The sequence below is a fragment of the Miscanthus floridulus genome, chromosome 2 (genome assembly GCF_019320115.1).
Source record: "Miscanthus floridulus cultivar M001 chromosome 2, ASM1932011v1, whole genome shotgun sequence".
Classification (NCBI taxonomy): domain Eukaryota; kingdom Viridiplantae; phylum Streptophyta; class Magnoliopsida; order Poales; family Poaceae; genus Miscanthus; species Miscanthus floridulus.
In genome coordinates this window covers 61,683,177-61,689,450 of record NC_089581.1, presented here as the reverse complement: position 1 = coordinate 61,689,450, position 6,274 = coordinate 61,683,177, and positions in this window count along the sequence as shown.

Here is a 6,274-nt window from a genome sequence, read left to right as displayed (position 1 = left end):
TTTGAATTCAAATTTGGTTTTTTTAAATTTGGATTCCAAATTGGTGCACCATATTCATTGGAGTTTTGATATGAGGCCCACAACACACTTATAAAAATACTAGGAATTTATTTAGCTATTTTGTATAACAAAAATAGGTGTGGTTTTTGTTATACAAAAATAGAATTAGTTCTTTTCTCTTTAAACCTTTATTCCCTGGTTTGAGTTTTAATTATTTTATGGTTTATTATTTTATTGGAGTTGTTAAGCATATCATAACTCAAATGGAAATCCAAATCCCATTTTGAATAATCAATGTATGCAACACTTTATTTGTTAGAATTTAAATAAACACAATTAACTAATGACATGCCATGCTTATGTGTTAACTTGGGTTGGGGTTAGACCTAATGCATCTCTTAGGTTGGGTTACTATACATGACACTCATCATCACATGGGAGTTTTTAGAAAAATTTTGTAGTTGATATTTTTGGTGTATGGATTTTTGGGTTGTTATAGTCCTACCCCCTTAACAGAATCTCATCCCCGAGATTAAAGCATAACGTACTATTTGAAGAGGTAAGGATATCATAGCTGGAGGTTAGACTCTTTCTCCCATGTTGCTTCTCTCTCTATGTGATTGCTCCATTGGATCTTACACATAGGAATAGTCTTGCTTTGGGTCTCTTTGGTATCTCTGCCCAGAATTCTGATAGGATGTTCTTTATACTCAAGTGTATCTTGAATGTCAAGTGTATCTATTGGAACTACTTCATCGGGCACTCTCAAACACTTGCGTAGCTATGAGACATGGAATACGGGATGTACACCCACCAATTCCTCAGGTAGCTCAAGTTTGTAGGCGAGCTTTCCAATCCTCTTGCAAATCCTGTATGGGCCAACAAATCTAGGGGCAAGCTTTCCTTTCACATGGAATCTGACAGTTCCACGTAGCGGGGATACTTTGAGATAGACGAAGTCCCCCACATGGAACTCAAGTTCTCTTCTTCTTTGGTCAGCATAGCTCTTGTATCGACTTTGGGCAATTCTCAAGTTCTCCTTTACTTGCGCAACTCCTTCTTCTGCATCTTGAATTTTTGCGGAGTCAAAGAATGATCTTTCTCCCGATTGGGACCACATCAGAGGTGTCTTACATGGTTTGCCATACAGAGCTTCAAATGGTGACATCTTAATACTGGCTTGGTAGCTGTTGTTGTAAGAGAACTCTGCATAGGGTAGGCATTTCTCCCAATCAGAGCCATAATTCAGTACACTAGCGCAAAGCATGTCTTCTAAGATCTGATTTACTCGTTCTGTCTATCCATCTATCTGTGGGTGATAAGCGGTACTGAAATCAAGTTTGGTTCCAATGGACTTGTGCAAAGCTTCCTAGAATTGAGACACAAACTGAGGACCACGATCAGATACAATACTAGAAGGAGCTCCATGTAGTCTAAGGATATGCTCAATATATAGATCTGCTAATTTTTCGGCATTGGTCTTGGCCTTAACTGGTACAAAGTGAGCAATCTTGGTCAAGCGATCAACAATCACCTAGATGGAATCATTGCCTTTCTGCAAACAGGGCAATCCAACTATGAAATCCATGGATATGCTCTCCCATTTCCACTCAGGAATGTCAAGAGGCTTTAGCAAACCTGCAGGCCTTTGATGTTCAGCCTTGACTCTATTGCAGGTGTCACAACATGCCACATGTCCTGCAATGTCTGTCTTCATGCCTTTCCACCAAAAGTGTTTCTTCACGCCTTGATACATTTTTGAGCCTCCAGGGTGAATACAGTACTTGGAATCGTGAGCTTCTGATAGAATTTCCTCTCGTAGTACTGGGTCAGATGGAACACAGATTCTGTTCTTGAACCAGATGGTTCCTTGTTCACCTTCTTGGTGGTTGGTCTTGTAGCCTAGTTTCATCAGACCACAGAGATATTCGATCTCTTCGCAACCTTTCTGAGCTTGACGGATGTGATCTGTGAGATCATACTATATGCGAAGCTCATTCAACAAGCCATGCGGTAGCATCTCTAGTTGGAAATCATCAATCTCTTCCTTGAGCTCAGGTGGTACGGATTCAGTGATCAAGGCGTGATAGTAACTCTTGCGACTGAGAGCATCTACGACTACATTAGCTTTTCCCGGATGATAGTGAATTTCTAGGTCATAGTCCTTGATCAATTCTAGCCATCGACGTTGCCTCATATTTAGATCTTCCTGAGTAAAAAAGTACTTCAAGCTCTTGTGATCCTTATAGATATCACACTTGTTGCCTATCAAGTAGTGTCTCCAGATCTTCAAGGCGTGCACAACTGCTGCTAACTCAAGATCATGAGTAGGGTAACAGTTCTCGTGTTCTTTCAACTATCGAGAAGCATATGCTATCACTCTTCCATCTTGCATCAGTACACAACCAAGTCCTTGATGGGATGCATCACAATAGACTATGAAATCTTTGCTGATATCAGGCAATGCTAGCACAGGAGTTGTGGTAAGCTTCTGTTTCAATTCCTGGAAGCTTTGTTCACACTTGGGTGTCCATTCAAACTCCTTAGTCTTCTTCAGAAGGTTGGTCATTGGACGGGCTATCTTGGAGAAGTTCTCAATGAATCAGCGATAATATCTAGCCAATCCCAAGAAGCTTCTGACTTCTGTCACATTACGAGGTTGATCCCACTCTTTCATAGCTTCAATCTTGGCCGGGTCAACTACGACACCTTTAGCTAATAATACATGGCCTAAGAAGGCAACTTCCTATAGCCAAAATTCGCATTTGCTGAACTTTGTGTAGAGCTGATGTTGGGCTAGTTTCTCAAGCACCGTTCTCAGATGATGTTCATGTTCTTCAGCGGTGGGTGAATAGACAAGGATGTCATCAATGAATACTACCATGAACTTATCTAGTTCATCCATGAAAACCTTATTCATCATGTTCATGAAGTATGCGGGAGCATTCGTGAGTCCAAAGGACACCATGGTGAACTCAAACTGCCCATACCTAGTCACGAAAGCTGTCTTCGAGATGTCACTCTCACGAATCTTCATCTAATGATAGCTGGATCTGAGGTCAATCTTGGAGAAATACTTGGCACCTCGAAACTGATCAAGCAGATCATCAATCCTTAGCAGGGGGTACTTGTTCTTGATGGTGACTATGTTCAAGTTCTGGTAGTCGATGCACATTCTCATCGAGCCATCCTTCTTCTTAACAAACAGAATGGGGGATCCCCAGGGTGAAGCACTAGGTCTGATATATCCCTTTGAGATGAGCTCATCAAGCTGCTTTTTGAGCTCGGCCAGTTCATCAACTGACATGCGATAGGGTCTCTTGGCAATGGGTCCTATTCCCGGTAAGAGATCAATGATGAACTCTACATCACGGTCTGGTGGCATACCCGATAATTCTTTAGGGAATACATCGGAATAGTCTCTGACCATAGGCACATCATGAACTATCTTCTCCTCTTTCTATGATTCTGAACTAGCTTTAAGGGCACACAAGATAGAGGTGGACTTTTCGAACTAGGGTTCACATCGAATGACTTGGCCTGATGGGTGGGTCACTTGGACGTATCTAGGTGAACATGATATGATACCTCAGTGATGGGTTAGCCAATCCATGCCTAAGATGACATCTAGGTTTGTGGAAGGTAATAGGGTTAGGTCGGCTTTAAAGATAAGACCCTCAACGGTAAGACTCACTCCCTTGCAGATGTGGGTGCATTTTAGGTCTCCTAAAGGTGAGCTAGTGATGATAGGCTTTTTACGTGGGGTTACAGGCAGGTTATGTTCTCGTGCAAACTTGGATGATATGTAAGAACAAGTTGCTCTAGAGTTAAATAGAACTGATGCAGTATTGTCATTAACTAAAAACATACCATACACCATGTCAGGGGCAGCCTGTGCTTCCTCGGCGTCTAGATGGTTGAGACGTCCTCGGGTAGCAGATCCCTTGAACTAAGACTTCTGAGTAGCTAAGTTCTATGGGCACTCAGCCACTTTGTGACCTGGCTAGCCACAAGCGAAGTAGGTGAAAGGTGTACCGCCTATAGGGGTTGGCGCGGGTGCCTTCCAGTTTCCAGTGCTTGGTGCGGAGCGGTTCTATGCTGGGCGTTCATTCGCTGAGCGAGGACGGTTGAAATGGTCCTGAGTGTTGTGGTCCTGAGCATAACAGTCCCAGGTGTATCGATCCTGAGCAGGGCGGGAGTATTTGGCGGTGTAGCCTCCACTACCCCTACTCGATCCAGGGCTGTCATCCCTATTGTGGTGAGAGTGTTCCCTGGATGGTGCATCTCTGTGGAACCTCTTGCGATCACAACCACGGAGGGACTCCTCAGGCTTACGCTTCCTCTCCCTATACTCTTCTCCAGCTTCAGCATGGTCCTTCTCAATCTAGATGTAGCGATCCACCAGAGCACGCAATGTGTTACTCTCAATACCGCTGAACTTTAGCTTGATATGCGGATTAAGTCCCTTGCGGTAATAGTACAGCTTCTCCTTCTCAGAGTTCACAACATAGGAAGGTGCATAGCGTAGAAGGTTGGTGAAACGAGTAGTGTACTCAGTCACTCTGTCCTTTCCCATCTTGATGTTGCAAAACTCCTTAGCTTTGGCCTCCATGATATCCTTGGGGATGTGATACTCAGTGAATGCTTCGGTGAACTCATCCCATGAGATATTGGCAGGGTCCTCATGGGAATCACTAAAACTGTCCCACCAGGCACGTGCTGCACTTGTGTGCTGGTGTGCGGCTGCTCCAACACACTCATCGTCGGTGAAAGTAGTGAGGTCAAGCTTCTTCTCCATCTCCTTGAGCCAGTCATCGGCTACAAGCGGGTCAGGGTCGATGCCATCATAGGTAGGTGGCCTTAGCTTCAGGAATCCTTCTAGCTTCCTTTGGAAGTCATTCTACTAACCTCCCTGGTGACGGTTTGCTCCTTCAACAAGAGCTACAAGAAGCTAGGTCTATTGTGCCATCACTTCTGCCAGGTTTGGTGGTGGTGGTGGAGGAATGTTCTCCTCAGGCGGCAGGGTATTCTCCAGGTGGAAGGGTATCCCTCCATGTCCATGGCCATGGTTGTTGCCACCACGTCCCCCATTTGGTTTGACTGGTTTGGGGGTGGGCGCACGTCCACAGTTCATCAGGCGATTAGATCAGCGGTTCAGCATCTGCAACACGGATCATAGAGAATTTAGTGTTTGTGCCATAAGTGCTTATAATTTAATATGATTACATGATTTTGATGATTTAAAGAAAAACATTTGTTCTATCCAACACTCATTACAAAGAAGCAATAAGATCCATAAAATGCAATAAGATCCAAAAACATTCATTACATGGGTTTTATTACATAGCATCATCTCCAGTAGCTATACTTGAAGACGTGCGAGAATCGTGCTACGCATAATGTCTCATAATACATCTCATAAGGGGTACATCATGGGGTACAACTTACAGAAACTACTAACATGACTCATGACCACACAGGGTCATTCTACTCTAACTCATACACCGCAGCTGGGATACGACTATTCTTGATCTCAATCTCCTCATTAGACTTGTGAAGTCGGGACACGTACTTCAGGGCCTCGGTGAGCTCCTTAGTAGGCTTGGCTCCAGGTAGGGTAGGGCAGGTGTCTAGGTTAAGGTGAGTCGGGGCTAACTCAAACTCCTCTATCCTAGGCTTCGTCTTGCTGTGAATCTCCTTGGGTAGCTGATCCCACATACCCTTCATCTCCCTAAGGCGCTTCCTATCAAACTTCTGCCAAGCATGCCATGTCCTCTCACACTTGTCCTATAGGTACTCGGTCTGCCTGAGTGCCTCGATTAGGTGACCCTAGTTGCAAATGGCCTTCTTCCTGAACTCCTCTAGCTCTTGAGTCATGGTCTTATTCCGAGATTGGATCTTCAGCATATCAATCCCCTTGGATCTCTCTCTGTCTCCTCTATGGTTGAACTCGGCCTTCTTGTCGTCCAACTCTCTCTGCAACTCCAAGACCTTGCTATTGAGGTAGCAGTTCCTATTGCCTAGGTTAGTGGCTTTGTCCTGTAAGTCTGCGACCTTGGTTCTATGGACCTCTTCACAATGGGTGAGCTCGTCCTGTAGCTTGGCAACTGTCTCCAGTAGGCTAGCTCACTCCTATGCTCTCTGTGAGTCTCGCTCCTGGTACTCCCACTGAAGGGCCTAGTCCTGATGTCTCCTCTACTCCAGCTAGGTCACGTACCTGTCCTGCTCCAATAGGTGGATAGCTAAGACATGAAGGCATCTATCCTCCTCGGCA